Source organism: Leptinotarsa decemlineata, unplaced genomic scaffold, assembly GCF_025532065.1.
Source record: "Leptinotarsa decemlineata unplaced genomic scaffold, Ldec_3_MD MMD2_tig00026282_RagTag_RagTag, whole genome shotgun sequence".
Classification (NCBI taxonomy): Eukaryota; Metazoa; Arthropoda; class Insecta; order Coleoptera; family Chrysomelidae; genus Leptinotarsa; species Leptinotarsa decemlineata.
The window spans coordinates 14,812,574-14,836,587 of record NW_027412668.1 but is presented as its reverse complement, the minus strand read 5'-3'; the positions used below and the strand labels follow the sequence as shown (position 1 = coordinate 14,836,587).

The following is a 24,014-nucleotide window of genomic DNA, read 5'->3' as shown; positions in this document are numbered from 1 at the left end:
CCAATTCAGGCCAAAAAAGTTGGTAATCATCGACCTATAATGCTCGCCATAGACAGCGATGGCCAGGATCAAATCGCACGATCTCGATGGCCAGTTTACATCACCTACACGTGGGATAACCATGCCCTCAAATCGCTCGTACAGAATATCCAATGCCATATACTATGAGCTCGTTCAGAGTTAGTAATTGATAGTATTGACTTGTCAGATTTCTGTCTAGAGCAACATTTTGAAATATATGCATGTATCTATAAATATGGTGGAAAAACTTTTTGTATCTTGAATTGCTATTATAGGTCACCATCAGCAGACGAAAACATATTCTTCACAAAAATATCAAATGTGTTGGATTTTTCATATAAACCAAATTACAATTCCCTTTTAGATGGAGATTTTGATTTTGATAGATTTAAAAATACGAACTTCAACAAGTTGTCATTAATTTTGTCATCATATAACCTTGCACCAAAGGTAGCGTGGCCTACACATGTCACAGACACATCCTCTACCTCAATCGATCAAATATTTTCAGATGTGAATTGCAGAACATGTTGTGTAATAGACAATGTATATTCTGACCATAGAACTGTACTCCAAAACACAAAAAGTAAATAAATTATTCAGACACGAGAAGACACTTTAGCAAACAATACATTGGCAATTTCAAAAATGCATTGATGAAAGAGGATTGGAAAGACCTTCGCAAAATTTCAAATGTTCATGCTAGTTTTGAATATTTCTACACTATATTTTTATATCATTTCGATTTGAATTTTCCCAAAACTGAATATAAAAGTAATAAATGTCCCTCCACGAATTGGGTTACCAAGAAAGTGAAAATATCCAGTCAAAAATTGAAAGACCTTTTTGTCCTACAAAAGAACTGTACTGTACTGAAAAAAAGAGAGAACATAATAAATAAATAAATCATTCAGACACGAGAAGACACTTTAGCGAACAAAACATTGGCAATTTCAAAAATGCATTGATGAAAGAGGATTGGAAAGACCGTCGCAAAATTTCAAATTTTCATGCTAGTTTTGAATATTTCTACACCATATTTTTATATCATTTCGATTTGAATTTTCCCAAAACTGAATATAAAAGTAATAAATGTCCCTCCACGAATTGGGTTACCAAGAAAGTGAAAATATCTAGTCAAAAATTGAAAGACCTTTTTGTCCTACAAAAGAACTGTACTGTACTGAAAAAAAGAGAGAACATAATAAATTAGTATGAAAAAACAAAAAAAATATTACTATCAAAAATAATTGTTAACTCTGAAAGTCAGTCAAAAGTAAGTTGGCAAGTCATTTCTGAATTAAACAATAAACAGAAGAACGGCGCATTGGACGCTCTTGGATTTCACTTGGATTGTTATCGTCCCATATTTGACCAGTTCGTTTGTTCACGTACCCATTCATCCAGAAATGGGCTTCATCGCTGAAGATGATTTTTTGATGAAAGTCTGTGTCAGTTGCCAATTGCTCCAGATCCCATTCAGCTAACACACGTCGTTGTATATAGTCATTTACCTTCAGTTTCTGGGTCAATTGAATTTTGTACGGGTGCAGGCCCAAATTACGACGCAAAATTCGCCAAGTTCTGGTCTGTGAAAGACCGATTTCTTGTGAGCGACGCAAAATCGACTGCCTCGAATTCTCCTGCACACTCTCACAGACAGTAGCGATAGTCCTCTCGGTAGGACGATTATGGCGACCACACAGAACACCCATTTTGATTGAACAATTTCATTATTTACACGTGTTGTTGGATACTATATACGTCCATGGTGATTTGGTAAAACAGACTGAATAAATGACAACTAATTTGACAAATGTAGCTTCAACAAAATGGCCGTTATCAATTGTCCAAGTTTTCGAAATATTCATTCTTCCCAACGTACTTACACGGTAGGTTCTGGTAAATGGATTAAACCGGTCTGTAGATGATCTACACGACTGAAATCACACGTTGAGAGGTAAGACCTCGTTATTCATTAGCTCGCACAAGTTCCGACTTTTCAGAGTTATCGTTCTTAGGAAGGCGACAGCTGGTTAACAAAATAACATATTTCAATAGACAGATTACAGCGTAGTCCTGCTGGTAGATGAACGAAAAGTATCTGCAGACTATCTTGCATAAATGTATGTCAGATTTTATTCAATATCCAGAGTGGTATTAGCCGGGGAAGTAGTTATTTTGCGGTAGGCATTTACTAGAACCTACTGTGTAGGTACGTTGGGAGGGATGGATGTTTCGAGTTTCAATTTTGTTATGATAATGCATTTCTTCCTATGGTTTCAGAAATGCAAGTTTGAAATGACTGAAGTCATATTAAAAAAACAGCAGAAAATTTACAAGAAATATAATGCTGTGCCACACGGTTCAGTGCTTGGACCTTAACTCTTTGTATTGTATATTGATGGTATCACTGAACTGAGCATCTGGCATGACAGTATTGTGCTGAAACATAAAAAAATAGCACTGCAACTATTTGATACCATAGAAAAGGATATAGATTTGATAAAACAATGGACAACTCTAAATTTTCTGACTTTGAATTCAAATTAAACCATTATTCTTGACATACATATTGTAAACGAACAGATAAGCAAGAGAATACAAACTAAAATTCTTTGATCTGAAATAGATAATAAATTGAAATTTGAATGTCATATTGAATCCTTCTGGTTTATATGCAATCAGATTGATCACGAATAACTCTATGGTTAGAATTCTGTACTTTGCACTGATAGAATATCACACGGGATGTCATGTTTCGCTTCTTCAGGCGTTTATTAACTTTGAGGTTAGTGAAGACACTCCTGAAGAAGCTTTTGTATGGCGAAACACGTGTTACGTTTCTGTGAAATTGTTTAATGAAAATCGCACAATGAAAATCGCACAATGAAGTGTTTCTTCAATACGTTATGAATTTTCATCATGTATCGGACGATTCAATCTCATAGATTCAATTTTTACATATTCTCTCAACTAATTGACATTGTATACCCTCATTTGTGAAAATAATGTTCTTCAGATATGAAAGTATATCTTGAATAATTGATCGATTGACTTTCTTTAGAAAATTCTCACTTTTCATTGAAAACTACGTCCCTTTTTATCTCGTCTCATTTTGACAAGAATACCTGAAAGACAACTCATCTCTTGTTCTTTTAGATTATGTCTAGCATTTCAGTCGTACTTATATAACAGAACCCAATCTGTGTGTGTGAATGGAAACATGTCTGACAATAAAACTATCAAGAATGGTGTACCGCAGAGATGATCCGTTCTGGGACCATTGCTATTCTTGATATATTGACTTATATATATATATATATATATATATATATATATATATATATATATATATATATATATATATATATATATATATATATATATATATATATATATAATGACTTCAGTCATTTTATGTCACCAGGTAAATGTGTTCTTTTCGCAGATGACACAACTCAAAAAAATGAGTAAACTACCACCACCATCGGTATTCATATATAGTCAACTACTTGAAATCCATAAAAACAAATCAATCTATTCACAGCATCAGGATATTCATCATCATGCTACAAGAAATGCAGATCTGTTCATACAGCCTCGATACAAACTCACAAGGTCTATTGAAAATTCATTGAATATCAATCTCTACAATCATCTTTCTAATTCATTCAAAGTGCTCAAACAAAGCTCCTTCAAAAACAGAGTCAGAACTATTCTCCTGAAAAACTGTTTTTATAGTACTCAGGATTATTCAAGTACTTCAATTATGCCGATTTAGATTTGATTTTATTTTATCTGATATGTGAAGCTCATGTTTATACATAATATTTGTTTTTTGATACTTTCAAAAATTTTAGACTGATTATTGTAATGTTGAAAATTATCTTTCATTTTATTCACAATTTATGATTCAATATTTTTAACTTGTGACTAGTTTTTTTTTTCTATGTATATTTTAACTGACTTGCAACAAACATTCAAGTGTAAAGTTGTCAAATAAATATATCTATCTATCTATCTTATATAGAACTAGTCAACATGTCTCAACTTCTCTAGACGAGAGAACGTCAAAAGTTTCAGTTACCAATAAGCGTAGCAATTATTGATTAGATTTATTGATATGTTTATGTTGATTATATTCCGTGTTAGGAATCACGCGTTAAAAGGTAAGACCTCGTTAGTCCTTAGCTTGCACAAGTTTCTCAAATTCTGAGAGTTGTCGTTCGTATGGGGGTGACAGCTGATTAACGGAAAAACAGATTTTAAACAGAAACAGATATGTTTTCACAATTGTACCGAACAAACCTTACAAACATCATTGTAGGTAGGTACTTGACAGGGTTTAAATTAATATGTGTCTTTACACTCTGCCGCTTTTAAAACTTCTTCCCAAAAGCCCATTCGGCAAATTCCTGAAAATGCTATATTCAAGGGAAAAATCTCCTCCTATCGATCGAAATAACACAAAACGAGACAATATTATCTTGTTTTAATGGCAACACAACGTATCGTCACATTGAGTATTGTTTCTCTCAAGAATCACACATAAAATTAGGAATGACACTCGCTAGGAATCAAACATAAAAAGTGAAATTGGAACCTCTGGCGTAGAATAAATCGAAAACAAGCCCTTTTCCCAATCACCAGAAATGCAATACTCAACGCCCGTTCTTCATCCCCTGAAGACGCCAACTTGATTGGATGAAACGCGCATCGAGAAGAGTATTGCATTTCTGATGATTTGAAAAAGTGCTTGTTATGGACTTAGGAATCACACATTGACAGGTCAATCGATCTCTCCCAGTTTAATGAAAACTTCAAATGCCAGCATGACCACGACCAGAAAAAAAAACTTCTAGCATGTTTTTTTGATATCAACATTGATATTTTGAATAATTCTAATGATCCCAATGAATGTTTCAACATAATAATCCAGTCCTTTGTTTGGTCTTATTTGTAATAATTCTAAATAAAAAACCGATAAATATTATAGATGATCACTAATACATAACAAATATTAAAAACAGATAGTTTAGCACAGGATCAGTAACAAGTAGGAGTTAGGTCACTATATTCTCGGACAGTCAAGCGGCGTTGGAAGCTCTTGGCTCCTACCGAGCAACGTCTAAATTGGTAGCAAACTGCCAAAAACGACTCTCCTCGATAGGAGCATATTGTCTCTGGTCTGGATTCCTGGCCATACTGGCCTGGAAGGCAATGAGGCTGCTGACTCCCTTCAAAGGAGGGTGTTGCAAGCAGCTTCATAGAACCAGAACCTGTCATTGGCATCGATTTAGGCTTTGCCAAACAAACATTGAACACCTGGATGGCAAGAAAATTTATGGACCTCTGGCAGAATCTTCCAGGATTGGCTCACTCCAAGGCGTTCATTCACCCTTCGAAGCTTGATACCAAACAGTTGTTGGTCTACAGTAGGGATGCACTACGATGTGTAACAGGCCTTCTTACAGGTCACTGTCATTTGAATTATCATATGCAGAGACTTGGACTGTCGGAAGACAGTGTGTGTCGCCTCTGTCTGGAAAATGATGAAACAGCAGAGCATATACTTTATGCCTGCCCCGCTGGGGACCGAATCAGGTTCCTAGAGTTCGGCAGATCCGTACTCTCACCATCTGACCTGAAAGACCACTCACCATACAAACTAATCGGCTTCGTTAAGAAGCTAGGTTTATTTGGCCGAGTGTCAATAAGTGTGAGCCACAATAAACCCTTGTGGGTTGCGGTGGATGGTCGAATAGACCCACTCACCTCAGACCTACCTACCCACCTAGGTCACTATATAAAAACACTAACAACATAGTAGTAAAATTTAGTCAGACTGATCTCCTGAGGACGCTGACCTGGTTAACGAAACGGGCATCGAGAAACCGTAAGTTTTGTTCTGGTGTTGGGAAAGTGTTTTCAATAGAAAATAATAGAGATTCACGAATTATGTGAATATTGAAAACAAAAATACAAAAATAGCTCTCTGAAATACTGAAGGCTTATCAATGTCTATCGATATAAAATCAACTGAAAACAACAAATAATAAAATCAAAATTGTTAAGAAATAATTCGAGAAATCCGTTATATCCATTATATTCGCTACAAAAACAAAGTGTACAAAAAATACATGACGAATAGGCCGATACTTAACACTAGCCAGTTCATACAACCATACGTATGAAAACACTTAAGGAAGGTCTGAGTAACGAATTCAAAAAAACTTTTATGAGAACATTTACTCTGAACACATTTTTTTCAGCACCGAATGATACATCTGAAATGAAAATATTTTCAACGAGCAAAAACCAAAAAATCTATTGTGGTAGATGACATAAGATCTGAGACTTCAAAAAGTTTCCTGAATATATCATCGAACTACCCAACTTCATAATCAACGATTGCATTTGGAATTTGTATTTTATTTTCTGAAAAACAATTCGGGTTCAGAAAAAAATCAACAGAAGATAATGTACTGAAACTCACCTAAAAAGTATCTGACTTTCCTTTTGTATTTTCTAAGACCTGTGACACAGTGGCACGGCTTCAAACTCTAGAAGATCTTGGTATCAAAAACAGAGACAAAGTCTAAGTATTTACCCCAGTAGGAAAGAGTGAAAAGCTATTACTGAGATGGTTCGGCCCATACTCCATCAGCAATAAAATAGAAGAAGTAGATCACGAAATAAAAAAAAGAAATAGTCCACGTAGGTCGTATTCTCCCCTACTATGACCCATGGACTGCCAAAACAAAAGACAACACAGAAATAGAGAATTGAGAGATGTGACGAAATCAGTCCCTAATCAACTCAATCAGAATATCTCAATCCAAGATTCTACTTAACTCCCCTGAACCACAGACAGATCCTCAATCAGAATATGTCACCCATACAAGATACTATCTGTAAATATGTCTTTTGATTAACCTTGTACATATATAATATGTGTGTATATATGTATATATAGCATATAATAACTAAATAATCAACCCCCATAAAAATTTTAGACCCATCCATACTCCTCCATGACCTTAGTAATTTACTGAGAGAGTTGCAAAATTTCAATCAAACATTGGCCATTTCAATTAATGACATCAAAATACTACCAACTCCCAATTTGTGACTGCACATTCACTGATGATATCTTTATTCATGTTCGTATACCAATCTCACCACAATTTTATTATTGGGAACTATATCGATTAGTAACCAGTACTCGCTTTGTTCATTACGAGAGGAGTCATTGCTGTTTCACCCAACCCTCATAAAAAATATATATAAAGGAATCACCAAAAACTTACATTAAACTGCTACTCAGCAGGATCGAACAAAAGGAGATGTGCTGCATTCTACAAATGCTCTGCAACAGTTTCTGAAGAGTGAATACTGTGAATACTCAATACTTTCTTTTTGTTATCTTGACCTCCCCCAATATTTATAAAGATTCATATGCTCAATATTTATGAAGATTCTTATGCTGAGGTTGCAACTTTGCTGGGGCACCGTACTAAGGTGAAACGCTTAATACGCATCTGTGCAACGTTGCGTATTTGGAGATTGTTTTATATTTCTATATCCTGTAATCATATCAATTTTGATGTTTATGAACTTGGAATATTAAAAGGTGAGATTGTGAATACTGAGTGTTTTTGTGTCAAAATATTGAAGTTGAGGTTGAAACATATTTTATTCATATATTTGCTTGAATTTATTTGAATTATTTCATGATTATTTTCCATATTTGACAATAGCCTACAATAATTTCAGTTTTTTCTCCGACATTGACATCAGTTCGTGAAGATAGACGATATCTGCAGTAATCCCAACCGCTACTGAGTATGGAATACCTAGTGATATCATGCATTTTATTTTTTGACAAATTCAAATTTGAATAAGAGTATTCACATTTGACCTAATACATATGCCTCAGGGTACAGTTCTGATTCCTTTGCTCTTTAATGTTTTCGTGAACAAAATATTTCAATTGAGAATTAGTAGAGATATATTAGGTTTCTTTGGTGATTTAGCTATTTTAAAAAGGTAATTCGTGGAATGAACTTAAAGATATACATCCGACATCCCCACTGTTCGAAAATTACCGTATAGGTGATAAATTACTTAAATTGATATTAGAAAACACATCATCTACCATTTTGCTGCAACAACAAAATGGCTCATAACTTCGATACAATTCGAATCAGCACTCCAACTGAACAGTTCATACCTAAAGAAAAAACATTTACAAAATATTCAGGTGTATACGTAAATAGGCACATTCAATTTATATGCCAGATGCCAGATAGAGTACTATTATTTTACTAATACTGAAATAAGTGAAAACGCCTTAGTAACGAACTATCTTGGATAAGACCTATGCTATGCATTTTGAAAGATATACAAAGTCATTTGAAACAGGAAAAAAATTCCCATATTAGAGATCTTTCCAATGGCACTTTAAAATCAACTTATCAAAGAATTGTGGCGATATCAGTGAGTTGTCTGATCTATGTAAGGAATTGGAATTGGTGATGGTTTCTATCTTCTAGAATAATGCCAAAAAAAAATAAAACAAAATTGGCGAATTTCGGATCTTTCCAAATATCTTCGGGAACTAACCAGAATTTCCTGAATTTTAAAACGTCATTTGGATAATTCTAAAACAGAAACTCATTCTGAATTGCACCAACTGTATATGTGTCACGGTTTCTAGTTTTCTTATGCTGGCTATCCTTATTTTGGAAACAGAGTATACAGTCTATGGCTTCAATTTTCTCAGTTAATTTGGCTAATCTATTCGTCATATCATTCAATCATGTAACTATAAGTTATTCCTTTTCGAATATAAACACGATTTTGTACAATAATTATTTGTTATGGGACAAGAAATCAATATTTTTCCTTCATGTCGAGTCACGAAACTCCTCACGAGATAGTATTGCTAGATATATACCTTATACATTATTCGTAAAAAGTGAATCGAACCGTAATATAGACACTGAAAAAATGTACTTTTTGTGTAATTGAAAAAGTATGCATTCGCCAAAATCTAGACGATACATGAAGATTTATTCTTTAGAAAAGAACTGAGAATAAGACCGAATACACAAGTCTTTGAGCTTCATTCACAAATATCCCAGACAAGGAATACCAAGATTTGGATAACTCAGAGGTGAGAACGAGAGAACCAAACAACTAATCATTTATCTCAAAACCATAACTATACGTATATTGGCGACTTCGCCAATTTGTTTACTAATTTGTATGTATCTGTACATAGTCATACTAAGTATGCGTGATTAAGTCAGTGTGATTAAGTCAGTGTTTGTAGTCAATCAATTCTTGAAATTTCTCAATTGCAAAAATCATCAGATGAAAACAAACAACGTGAAACGAAAACTTTATATTCTTATTTTGACTTCAACAGAAGGCATATATCAAGCATTTGAATCAACTTAAATCTTTTCATTATTAGCAGTTGCTCGAATTTCCATATAAATCACTACGTAGTATAAAAAGTATAAAACCAAGTCGTTTTCCGCAGTGTGTTCCTATGTATGCTCAGATCTTTGCTCAAAAAAACGATATCAACCACATAAAAGGTTGAAGTGTCATCGGCATAATTTTTGATTAATTGTTGTTTTTCAATACTAGCTACACATAAATTATTTACGAAATATAACGACAAAAAATTGACCGACAATGCTACCGTGTGATATTTCGATATTTGATTATAATATTTTGAATTTATATACATATTATGTGGACATATTCCTCGATTCTTCATACAAACTGTTTGATTTCGTTCAGTTTCATTCGCTTCGGAAAGGTCTAAGAACATTTCTGAGGCTAATGATTTTTGTTTCATGAAACATAGTTAATATATTTTCGGTAAACTGAAAAAGATCTTCCTTGGATATAACCGTGTTAACTTCTACTAAACACTTCATATACATAGAAAAAATCAATCAATTGTATATAATATGTCAATAGAAATATTTTTTCAAAAGTTGGTGGTTACCTACTTTTTCATCAATTTTCATCCAGTGTGTATAGATTCCAGCAGTGACAGCTTCAGTTGTTTAGGAAATATCCCCAGAAAGATAGTATATTAAATAAGTTTTTACGTAAACGATATTTTTTTGAATTGGTGAAGTATTTTTTATTTTATGTCCCAATTCTATGATGTCATTTGCCGTAACTTTCTATCATTCGCCATTTTATAGTTGAAAAATATAATTTCAGCAATATAATGCATCATTTGGTGCACCATTTTTGAAAAATAATTGTTGTATTCAGATGTAATTACTTTGGGCCTCACTTCAAATTGAAAGTCTGAAACCTTGTATGGCGAAACTGTACAGTGAAAATCTAACAATAAAGTTTCACTTGAATAAGCTGTATTCAATTTTTGGTGTACTATAATGCTCTTCGAAAATTGGGTTATTTTGGAAAAGGACTAATGAAACCTTTGATTTCACTTGAGTATTTGATCATTTATTGTTTTGTTTCACTCGCACCTTTAAAAAAAACAGTCATTAAAGATGTTCATGAAACCTTTTTTTCCCAAAAATTAATCTCTTCTAAAAAATAAACCCCTTTCAATTTATGTTCATGAAGCTCCAAATGAACGAATTCTGGTTATTCTACTGATATGTGTTGAACAAAAAAAGCTCACTAACGAATCTCCTTTTCGTTTCTTCTTGTTCAAATTGTTCCAAAAAAGTTCTTTCCGTTTTCGTTCACTTTCTTGTTATTCTCGTGTGTTCTGTTTACTTCTTCTCTCTTTCACTTTTACGTTCTTTCCATTTCTCTTACTATCTCTTGTTGTTCTAAATGTTTCAACATAATCTTTTGGTAATTGTTTCGTTTTATTAATATTTTGCTCACTTATTCCTGAAGTTGAATTTACTATTCTAAATAGTCGGGTTCTGAAACGCAATTTTTATCACTTGATATATACATATATAAATATATTATATTCATTTTATAGTGAACAAGACTGTAATAACTTCTTCTTTGGGAATAGCGACACGTAATCATGATTTGATCTGAACTTGATTTTCTTATTTCAACTATATGTTTAAATATCTAAAATTTCAATAAAATATAAAGTTTACTTTAAAATCCCACGAAGACTGTTGAAATAATGTCATTTATGAATTATGAGAATGAAAAATTTTCAATTTGATATTCAACATAACGAATGTATAAAATCTGAATTTCGACCCTAACATACCTAACATTGGAGATTTCGAATTTTTTTCGGTATGAGAGTGATTAGGTTAGGTTAGGTTAGGTCCAAAGTGAGTGGGTCTATTCAACCCTTCACCGCAACCCGCAAGGGTTTATTGTGGCTCACACCTATTCACACTCGACCAAATAAACCCAGCTTCTTGACGAAGCCGATTAGTTTTTATGGTGAGTGGTCTTTCAGGTCAGATGGTAAGAGTACGGCTCTGCCGAACTATAAAAACCTGATTCAGTCCCAAGCGGGCCAGGCACAAAGTATATGCTGTGCTGTTTCATCGTTAATGAGGTAGTCGGATAGTCAAGGTGCAAGATTCCCACCTCGATACCCGCGATAACCTTCCCATATGAGGGTTTTTGCACGTCAGCTACACCTGACGATGCCTTAGATTCAACCGTGAAGAGCTATTTCGCCTCTGGTTTTGGTGGATCATCATTTGAGCGCAAAAGTTTGCCAACCTGCTCATAGGGGGTTTGTTCCTCCACCTGAGACAGATTCTTCTTATGCCGCTCAAGAATTTGGTGCAAGGCGGTTTCATAAGTTACCCCACCCTTGAGGAGACGACTCAGTAGTTTCCTGGCTGCAACACCAGTTATTGAATCAGGAGTAGGAGAGTTGAGAAGCTCTCGCTCCTGATCTAAATTTACAGGGAAGTCAGTTGGAGTCGTGAGCTCGACATCCATCTCTTCTGTAGACTCAGCATCAGAAATAATTTTTAATTTTACTCTGTCCCACGAGTATCTAAGGAAAGAAGGTCAATCACGGTAGAGCCCCGCATTACCGTGACAAGGCGATGCTATGGCAAGAGGACTCCCGGTATCTCGAAGGTTCCGTAGAGACAGCTGATAGGCTCAGTGTCAGTCATTCTCTCGGCACGGATACACACACCTTAAGATTGAGCCATCATTGGGATGCCATTCAGTTAGGGAATAACAGAACCGGTTTGCTCAACCCCCACATCCCAAGCCAATGCACTCGCCAAAAACAGCATGCACAGTGGTTCAGGCAGTGAAAGATGAACAAGGAAAGCCAACCCGCCTTGAGAGTGGTACTCAGTATCAGAAATTTTTCAGTAAAAATATTCAATTACTTCCCTTCGAAAAGTACTAGTTTTGCAATTCAAACACTTAATGTATACACAGATATTCAAAAAGAAACCAGATTGTCCTAGTTGACTTGCAATGAGCGCTGCAGTGAAAGGCAGTGTACTAATCTCTCTCAACGATCGATTTCGAAGCTTGGCTATGCAACTGATCGCCTTGGGGAGCATAATTTATTTTTGATATTCGTCAACACCATATGGGTTTGAACCAGCTGTGGAGATACTTAAATCTATGGCGCGGTAAAAGATCTGGAAATATTTCAATAAGATAAAGAGAACAGAAGAAAATCACATGACGGAACTCACGGAAAAGCTTTTATAAAAATATTATCTGAAAAAAACTCTTTCAGCAGAGCAGAGGTTGGTTCAGGTTAATGATTATACTACTGTATAATGGAAACAAAAGTAACAAAAAAGTATGTACGGTACATATACACATTAAACATGTACCATACACCGCTCGTGGTGTAAATATGTTTTATGATGATACACGCATTACTGCAACCACTGTATACTTTTTTTCAGTACGGCCCTGAGCAAAAGCATAAGTGCGCGAACTTATAATTTCAGTGCTACTATGAAATGAATGTACAAAAAGATTTCCTTAAATAATAATATCGACATTATCGAATACCCCTCGTATGTCTCAGTCGATAAGCGCCCGATTTCTAATTTGGCCATTTCAACATGCTGTAAAACACGAGAGGGACCGCGCAGATTCGATGTGAGCATTCTCAAAGTATTTGTCAATGGAATTTTATGACTGTGCAGGATTCCATAAAACACTGGACAGCGGAGTCACACTTGATTACCATCTAATGAAGGGACCGTGGAAATGGCCGAGTGTCGCCATGAATTATAGAACTGGTGTTTTTAACGAAATTTCGAACCGTTGGACCGTTTCCCATCGGATGTTTCAATTAAGTTTTTCGAGAATATTTCAATGTCAAACAATTCAGATATGGAAAAAATGTTCGATATTGATTTCCAAAAAAACTCTGAGTAATAGAAGGTGAGTAGGCTGTTTCAACTTATTAGAAATGAAAGGATAGTTAAGGACAATCTGAAGCTTTGTGTTGAAAAGTTGTTCTTAAGAACGCATTTCAAGGTATGACCCCCTCACAACTCCCTAAGCTTGAAATTCAGCATTTTAGTTGGTGTGGCAAAGCCCTCCAGGGGGAGAAAATTGCTTTCCCTAATGAGGCGGTCTCTAAATGAGAAGAATAGAATAGAATAGAATTTATTCATCATTAAAATATCATACACATATAATATATACATTACTGGTACAATATTTATCAGACTAGTTACAAAAACTGAAGAAAAAGCAGCTGATACATTAAAATCTAAAAACTCTTCGACATTGAGAAAAGCATTTTTTAGGAGAAGGTCTATTAAAGCTTTTTTGAATGTATTGTAATTTTCAATATTTCCTAGTAACCTAGTTGCTTTGTTATAACATATGACTCCTTGATAGCTTGCCGAGTCTTGTCCGAGGACTAATCGTGAGTAAGGAGTCTCAGTTCATTTCCTCTACGAGTATTTTGATCATGTATCAATCGGTTTTTTGTATGGTGTGATTCATTTCTTTTGATATTCATAGTTATGAGCAAAATATATAGAAACGGTAGTGTTAAAATAGCTAGATCTTTAAAAACTGTCTTGCATGACTGTCTACAATGTATGCCAGCGATGCATCTAATTATTTTTTTTTTTTTGGATAACAAACACTTTTGTTAGGTATGCTGAGTTTCCCCAGAATATTAACCCATTTGATATATTAGATTGTACTAATCCGAAATAGCCAATTTGAGTACTTCTAGTGATATTGTTCCATGTATTTGTCTTATTATGAAGCAGACTCTACTCAGTTTTGTTATACTGTTATACTGATCAATTACTAATCCTAGATACTTATTGAAATTGAATCACCTGCTCTATAGATCTGTGATGTATTTTTATCAGTGAACAATGATCATTAGTAAGGGAACTCCTAATGAGACAGAAGCTGGTTGTGATTTTATTTCATCTATTACCACTATTTGCGACCTTTGACATAAATATGATGCTACCCATTCATTGAATACTCCTCTTATTCCAATTCTATACAATCTCTCAAGTAATAAACTGTGGTCAACTGTATCGAATGCCCGGGATAGATCAAAGAATAAACCAATTGGAAATTTCTTATCATTGAGGTTTTTGTATATGTTGTCACATATTTTGAGTATAGCAGATGATGTTGATTATTGCTGTCTAAAAAATCGACAGGCACGTAAAAATAATCCCATATCGCTTTTCTCTTCTTCGACCAATGGTAACCATCATGGGACCAAAATAATCCATACCTACAAAACTAAATGGTCTTGGTGGTCTTGTTATTCTTATTTTTGGAATATGCTCCATCTCCGGTATTTGCGGTTTTGCACGTTTCATTTCACACAAATTACATAATCTTAAAATTCTTAAGATTAATTTCCTAGCTTGCAAAATCCAAAATTTCTGTCTTAATTCATTTAATGTAAATTGTAGTCCAGCATGACCATTTTTCCTATGATAATAGGCAACTAAAAGTTTGGTAAAATGATGGCACAAAATTATTGGACGTTTTGTTTCATAAGAAAGTTCAGGTAAATAATCAATCCTACCCCTTAGGCAAATGACCTCATCTTCAATGCAAGGTGATAATTTAAATAACTTACTACTGAGTACCTCGTTTGTCTTTTTCAATGATTTCACTTCCTCTGAGAAGCAATTCTCCTGAACCTTCATGCACCAAATTCTCTCCGCTTTCAGAAGTTCTTGCCATGTGAGTTTCTGTTTCTCCAAACCTCTTCCCTTTTTCTTCATGTTTTCGATAAATCGAAATATAGGCTGTAACTCGAAGAAACTTGTTATAATCTGAAAATTTAGTAAAATCAGGTAAATAATCAATTTTGACTTGAGAAGTGAAGAAATGAAATCTTGCTTTAACCATGATTTCTCAATTTCTTCGGTAGAAATGCATGATACATTTTTGTCTGATTTTGGCCAGAGTTCTTCATTAAGATACAAGAACTTTGGACAATGAAACCAACTATCTTTTATATTCAAATTTGTTTTCTTGGTGCTTCTGGTGGCTTCGTCTGCTACATTCATACTGGAAGGTACCCAGTGCCAATCAGAGATGTTAGAATTTTCCTGAATTTCTCCCATTCTATGTGCAACGAAAGTCTTAAAACGTTTGGTCTCTGATCTCAACCAACAGAGAACTATTCTTGAATCTAACCAGAAAAATGTTTTATTGATTTCAAGTGAGTGTTCCTTCTTGATGTGTCTTGCTAAACGAGAACCTATCACCGCTGCTTGAAGTTCCAGAAGTGGTATTGTCAATGGCTTTATTGGGGAACTTGTGTTCTCGACATTACCAAGGACACTTTTGTGATACCTGCAATGTGGATTCTGAAATATCCTACTGCACAAAATGCCTGCTCACTGGCATCACAAAATATATGTAACTGCAAAGAAGTATTTTGGATTATTTCAAAGCTATAACATCTTGGTATTTTCAATTATTCAATTTGTTTCAAATCACTGATCCATTCTAACCATTTTTCATTCAATTCAATAGAAATTTTTTCATCCCAATTTAAACCGATTTTCCATACTTCTTGTATCATTATTTTCCCCTTAATTACGTAATATCCCACTAAACCTAGAGGATCATAAAGTGACATCACTACTTTCAACATATCTCTTTTTGTAGGATGAATCTTACCAGTCAAAATATCTTTATTAACTTTGTGGAAATTTAATGAAGAAATTAAAACATCTCCTCTGTGAACCGTTGTCATCCAGTATTTTATCTTTCCCCCTAAGTGACTCTGGAATTTTTTCCAAAACTTCTTTTGAATTACAAATCCATCCTCTTAACTGAAAACCACCTGACTCATGTATTTTTATTACCTCTTCAATGAGTTTTGTTGCTTCGGCGCTTGTAGAAACACTATCTAGGTAATCATCCATATAGTGACGATTTATAATGCTATCAGCAGCTTCAGGGTATACTTCTTCAAATTCCAATGCATTTCTGTTCTTGATGTATTGTGCAGAGAATGGAGATGAAATGGCACCAAAAATCATCACTCGCATTTCAAACATAGTTACATCTTCATTTGGACTTTCCCTCCATAAAAATCTCTGAGCAGGTTTATTTTCTTTTCTTATAACCACCTGATGGAACATTTCCCACGTCTGCTGAAAATGTTATGGGTTTTTCTCTGAATTTCCATATTATCCTAGAGAGTTAAATAAATCCGGTCCTTTCAGAAAAAAATCATTTAGACTTTCGCCTTCCACTTTAACGGCTACGTCAAATACAAATCTTATTTTGTCTGGCTTATTTTCATTAACAACCCCAAAATGTGGTAAATATCATATTATCTTCTCTGAAGGATATTCTTCTATTTTCTTCACATATCCTTTTTCAACATACTCTTCTATTTTCCTCCTATAAGCTTATACAAAACTGAAATATTTTTCCATACGACGTTCAGTATACTGTAACCTCTTGAAAGACATACATTTACTGTCAGGTAATATTTTCACCTCTTCTTTCCAAAGTAATCCTGTTTCCCAACGGTTCTGACCTGGAATTTTCCTTGTTACTTGCTTGATTATTTCTTCTGCTCTTAAATCTTCCTGGCTGAGTACTTTTCTTTTCAAGACTTTCACGCCAAAAGACTATGTGGAAAAGAAACATTGAACTTCTTCATGCAATTGCTTATCAAAACTCTCTTGATGACGAATATGTAATACTATAGTATCATTTACTCTGTTTCTAAATTGACGTAGATTCCCATGTACAACCCAACCCAATTTAGTTTTAGATAAAACTGGAGAATTCTTAGGACCCTCAATTATTTCACCACTTGCAATTAATTCCCAGTTATCCTGACTAATAAGCTGTTTTGGCTGTACATTATGCATATTTTCCAAATCTACCCTCCTGAGGTGAGATCATTTGTTTTTAATTATCCTACCATCAATTGTTTGTAGAGGCAAATCCATTTTTTTCAAAGTATATACATTTTCTACATTGAAAAAAATACTTTTATCCTTGTCAGAAATTTCGAAACTAACTTTCCTAGAATTTACTTTTTTGCATGATTCTATATCTGCCCATTTTAAGCCTAAAGATGTTTCTTCACCCTGTATATTCAAATCATTTGCTGAATCCTCATCTGACAGAGTTACTGTAGAAGCTTCATCATTTTTCTCTAACGATTCATTATGAAGTATTTTATGATGCAATTTTTCGCAATTGTTGATTCTACATTTCCTTTTGAACCGACAATTTTTGATTCTGTGGTTATTTTTCAAGCAAGAAAAGCATATATCATTTGTTTTAACAAAACTCCATTTTTCAGAAACTGACAAGTTCAAAAATCTCTAACACTTTTCTAATGTATGTTCTTCTTTGCAAAATAAACACTTTACTGAGGAAATTCGAGAATTCTGAGAAGTTACTAAAGTGGATTTATATCTATCTTTATTTAGGATTTGATTGGAAGTCTTACCTACATTGACAATTGATTGAACATAGCTGGCAGCTTCTGCCTTTTCCCAAATCCACCAAAGTGTTTTGACCTCTTGCCTTTGCTGCTTTTTCTCCCCAGGACATTTGCATTGAAAATGGTAACTTCTGTATCATTTCATTAAGTAACTGCGAGCATCTCAAATAATTCGTCATTTCCATGGCTTCAAGTATAACAATCAAATTGGAAACCTCACCTGCAATATGATTCAAACTCTTGTAGTCGTTGTTTTTAATAACTGCCAAATTCTTCGCTTTATTGACTAAACTTCTAACTATTAGGTCTGATCTACCAAATTTTCTTATGAAAATGTCAATAACTGTACTCACCGATGAAGCGGACAACAGTAAACCTTCAACACACCTACAAACATCACCTTTCAATGCCTTACGTAGTCTACACATATTTTCTTCACTTGACAAACCTAACATTTTTGTCGTGGAAATATACTGTTGGTAGAAACTTGGCCACTCTGTTATTTCATGGGTAAATTTTTCATCAGAGAATCGATCAACTCTCACTTTGTTTCTAAGCCAATCTTGAGAAGACAATTCTTTTCTGTCTTTAAACTGCATATCATCACTTACTGCGTCATATTGTTCTTCTAATTTTGCCTGTTCTAAAGCCAACCTATCCTCTATCAGCTCCATTTCCATCTGCTTATTCAATAATCTCGCCAACTCTTCATCAGCTTTCAATTGCGCTTCCAACCTTTTTCTTTTATACTTAGTACTTGCTTTGGATACTACTGACTGCTCACGATGACTCTTAGTGGACTGTACATTTGATTTCCTGCTTGATTGACCCAGCTTGGTAGAAGATATCTTGTTTTCCCCGTCACCTCGCTTAGAATCGTTAATGGGAACCTCGGTCTTGGATTTCAGAGCTCAACTTTTACATCTTGTTTCCATATTGCTTACTCCGTAGGCTCAAGGACCAGCACAATGTTTAGTTTTACCTGTAAATACGTAGTCAGTTATCCGGTCGAAAGGCCAGCACAATGTTTAGCTTTTTTTCTGATGGAGAAATTGGGAAAAAATTATATTTTCAACTTTTTTCAAGGAACTTTTATTTTCGCTTGACACTTTCTTGTTATCAACAACTTATCTCCGTGTGAAATAACAAAAAACCCAAACTTGATATAAATTTCACATAACAACATAATAATATCTAATACAGAGTATTTCAAAACTTAACAGCCGTCACATAAAGATTTATTTACAATAAATGATAGAGGTTGACAAATTATGTCATTGACACTTTTAAGAGATTTACCGTGTATATCATCTATTCCTGAGGCTGTAGTTTTTGTGGTTTTATTAATGATTTCTTGGATTTCTATATGTGATGTTGGATATAAGAATAAGCTGTTGTATGAAAAAGAAGATAATTTCAAATCATTTGTATTAGGTTGATTTGTTTTCATGTCAATGAAAAATGTATTGAGAAGGTTACTTATTGTTGTTTTATCTGTAGTAGTATTACCATTGATTGTTAGTTCTAAAGTATCATTATTTTTTATTTTATTCCTATTTTCATTGATAATTTTCCAACTTTCTTTATTGATATTTTCTGCATTTATTATTCTGTTGTTGTTATAGAGAGAATATATTTATGGAAAAAAAGGACAATACAAATATTAGGGGGACAACAACCACCCCGTGCCACCCATATTTATGCCTATGCACGACTCTCACCTAACTCGGCAAGATTTCAGAAGGTTACGAGTTCAATCTCGTAATTTCCAAATTGCAAGATCAAAGTCAAAATTTCGAGTTTCAGAGTCTTAATTTCCAAGAAACAAATAAATATGGTTTAAAAAACTAAAAAACACGATTTTAAAGAACATTGAACTGAAAAGTTGAATTTTTTTTTTAAATAAGCTTAAAACAATAACGAACGAAAAATACTAGTATTTTTGTGAAAAAAGCGACGGGCGCTTGATATACAAAAAATAAGGCACGAAGCGCCCACGCTTTTTTCACAACAATACTAGTATTTTTCGTTTGTTATTGTTTTAAGCTCATTTGAAGAAAAAATTTAACTTTTTTTAGTTTTTCAAACTAGATTAATATTAACAAGCTATATAATATGCCCTTTGGTATAGGTCCGTCATCGTTATTCATAATATTATTGTGTTTACTTATTTCTACACTCTCATAGGCATCTAGTTGCCTGTTGTTGTTAACTTGTCTAACTAATCTTACTGAACTGAAGTCTATGGAATGGTTTTGTTGCAAAATATGATGGGCGACTGCTGATTTTTCAGGTCTTCCATATTTTAAGTGTGCTATGTGTTCCTTCGCGTTAGTTCTAGTTTTATCTTCCTCTTTGAAGATGATCACTTGGTGATCGAAACACGTGTCGAGGTGTTAAAAATAACGATTTGGTGTTGGAAAAAAACTCCATTAATATTCATTACTACACCAAAGGTTCCAAACAGTGCATCATAAGTACTTACATGGAACGGGCACACTTGCAGACCGATTTCGGGCTTATTAGCCACTCATTAGCCACGTTCCAGAATTGAAGGTTGACTCTTTCAGTTGTATTGCCAATTGCATATGCAGGAAATTTTCTGTGAAAATTCCTGCACTGACGCCTGTTGGATGTAATCCAACGCCCTTCGTGGTATTAGCCAGGGAAGTAGTTGTTTTTTGATAGGCGTCAGTCCATTAAACCTACTGTGTAGGTATATCGAGACTGGCTTGAACGTTTGGAGTTCATTTGCTTTGGATTTGTTTACTGCCAGTCTTCAAGCATAGCCCACTGACTAATAAGAAAGGTTTTCTTCCTTATTCAGAGGAATCGGACAAATTACGGATATGCAGTTGGTTAGTACCTCGTCCACTAGATGGAGTGACATTTTGTGATGTTCGCTCCAACTTCGGAAGAGGAATGAAATACTCTGAAAGAATTCCGATTTTCAATTGTAGAATATCATTGACTCTAGGTCGATGATGGTCACTATATTGCACTGATGAGTGACTAACAAGCCCGAAACCGGTCTGCTAGTGTGGCTGTTCCAGAAGTGAAGGTCGACTCTTTCAGTTGTATTGCCAATTGCATATGTAGGAAATTTTCTGTGAAGATTCCTGCACTGACGCCTGTCGGATATAATCCAACGCCCTTCGTGGTATTAGCCAGGGGAGTAGTTGTTTTCTGATAGGGGTCAGTCCATTAAACCTACTGTGTAGGTATATCGAGACTGGCTTGAACGTTTAAAGTTCATTTGCTTTAGATTTATATTCAGTCTTTCCAAATTTTGTTAACGTAAATATTCCTATTAAGTCTTCAGTTGCTGATAAAGTCCAAAAATTCGCCAAAGAAAAATGGCTTGAGTTAGAAATCGATCTGTACACTAACCGTAGTCTCTTAGAATTAGATAGTTGTAGTCTATATAAAAAACTAACATATAGATTATACGAAAATGATTACGTACAATGGAATGACTTTCAGAGAGGAATGTTTTGGATGACTGAATCAAATATATCAGAAAAATGTGTACGCTGAATAAGAAACTCAAAATCCTCATATCTAAGCACAAACCGAAAGAAACCACTCCGAAAGTCATAATTATTGTTGAAAATCATTCATCACAATCGTTTGATAAGGAAGAGATCAACCTTTTGAACAACGATTTGAAATTTGGCATCCCGCCTTCCGAGAAAGTTCTTGAGGATATCGTTGCTAGTGCTGAAAGTTCGATTCAATATATGTTCGATTCTTCGAAGGGACTAGTTCGAGAAAAGGTCAGGAATCAAATCTCCAAGAACAAGATAACAGATAAACGGGAGCATTCAATAAACAACAATAAAAACCAAAAGAAACTTATCAAACGATTGAAAGACAAGAAGGTTTTTTATTTGAAAACCGACAAAGATAACAAAGTAGTAATTCTAGATAAATCGGACTACTACGAAAGGGTCATTACTAACGGACCGTATGCGAAATTGTCCAGGAACCCGTTACCAAAGATGATTGCCGAAGTAAAAGACGTCCTCAAGAAATACGACAACATACTTACCCCTCAACTGAAACGGAAGTTACAAGTTTCCAACCCAACGGTATCGAAACTATATTGCCTCCCATAAATCCACAAACCGGGAAAATCAATGCGCCCCATCGTGTCAGCTATTGGAGCTCCTACCTATCAAATAGCAAAGTGGCTCACTAAGGAATTTGAAACCTTGTCTATTGCGGAACCAAATTTTAGTATAAAAAACTCTTTAGAGTTCATACAACATACAAAAAAAATGGTTCTGCAAGAAGGTGATATTTTGGTTTCTTTTGATGTTAGTTCCTTATTTCCTAGCGTCCCAATTCCACAGACTTTGCAATACCTCAGGGAATTACTAGAGAAAAATAATTTCAATAATAACGAAATCGATGAATTCGTTTCTGAAACAAAATCGGTTCCAGGTAGAAGGTTGCTTTTATGAACAACAGGAAGGAACGGTCCCCCTACCTGGCGGACCTGTTCATGAGCAGATTCGAAATGGAAACCAAAGAAAAGTCGAAGTATTTTCCTAGGATTTGGCTAAGGTATGTAGATGATATTTTCGCGATATTCGATACCAAAAAATCGAATATTGAGGACTTTATTTCCATTTTAAATAATAGATGTCCATCAATAAAATTCACGTATGGGTTAGAAAATAAGGAACTACTACCATTTCTTGACGTTTTGGTGATGAGGACCCAATATGGAGGGTTAGAATACGATATATTAGAAAATAAACAAGCACGTACAGGTATATTCCTGACAATTCACATCACTGCCGAGAGCACAAACGTGCTGGGTTGAATTTTTTAGTGCATCGTCTTTTGACTTTCCCTCTAACACATTATAGGTTCACAAAAGAAAGACGTACAATACTGGAAATAGCAGCCACTAACGGTTTCTCGAGGGGTATTGTAGATGGCATAATAAGGAAGAAGAAGTTTAGGTTAAGAATGAACGAAATCTCGACTTTCAGAAAGGACAAAAACCAAGATAAATACATCTCAGTTCCATACCACCAATATACGAAGAACTTTGAAAATATTTTCAAGGAACTAGGTATAAAGGTGGTTTTTAAAACAAGTCATACACTACAGAGCCTTTTGGGAAGTCCAAAAGGCAAAGTCGGGAATTCGGAAAAGTCTGGAATTCACGAAAATGAATGTAAGGACTGCGATGCAAAATATTATAGACAGACAAAAAGATCTATTAAAGTAAGATATAAGGAACACATAGCACACTTAAAATAAATATGGAAGACCTGAAAAATCAGCAGTCGCCCACCATATTTAATAATATTATGAATAACGATGACGGACCTATACCAAAGACCATACTATATAGCTTGTTGAAATAATATTGTTGGGTTTACTGATCACTACATAAGGACACATTGCAAAAATTAATTTAGATAGGCAATATTATGAAATTAATTTTTATAAAGCTGAAAATTGTTTTATATACAGTATATAACAGTTAAACATATATTGTAAAATAATAGATAAGGCAAAATTGTAAAATTAATTTAGGTTGGTATACCTGTATGGGTGATACACCTGGATGGTTTACCTTATGAAATATCTATATAGCATAAATAGCGTTAGCTTCCCGTTAGTTCTAGTTTTATCTTCCTCTTTGAAGATGATCACTTGGTGATCGAAACACGTGTCGAGGTGTTAAACATAACGATTTGGTGTTGGAAAAAACTCCAGTAATATTCAACCGTATATTGTTTAGAAAAATGACCATTGATATTTTCCGATTCAGGTGAGGGAGCCTGAAAATCAGCTACCAAGTCCAAGGCAGCAGGCACGCAAAGGAGTTTTACAAATAAGGCAGCAGGCGCGCGTGTTAATAAAAAAAATACTTTTTTCAAATGAAGAAATACATGTAAAGTGAGTTCGAATTATATCAAGGAGGTTACGTACAGCGCCATCTGCCCACGAATATGTTTAAAATCTGTTTTACCTTTTAACTTGTGATTCCTAACACGTGTGATTCTGTCAAATACAGATCCCGACCTTGAGGGTAACAAACAAACAAACATACATA

At 34.5% G+C, this 24,014-nt stretch overlaps 1 protein-coding gene across 1 annotated transcript in view; it reads right to left on the bottom strand.

Annotated features, from left to right (window-relative positions):
- LOC111506097 (uncharacterized) overlaps positions 1-19,077 on the bottom strand; it is a 314,210-nt gene extending 295,133 nt beyond the window's left edge. Inside the window, 3 exon segments of the mRNA XM_074179876.1 lie at positions 15,096-15,284; positions 17,942-18,155; positions 18,289-19,077. The gene's annotated coding sequence lies outside the window, so the exon portion shown is untranslated.
- Positions 19,078-24,014: the final 4,937 nt, after the last annotated feature.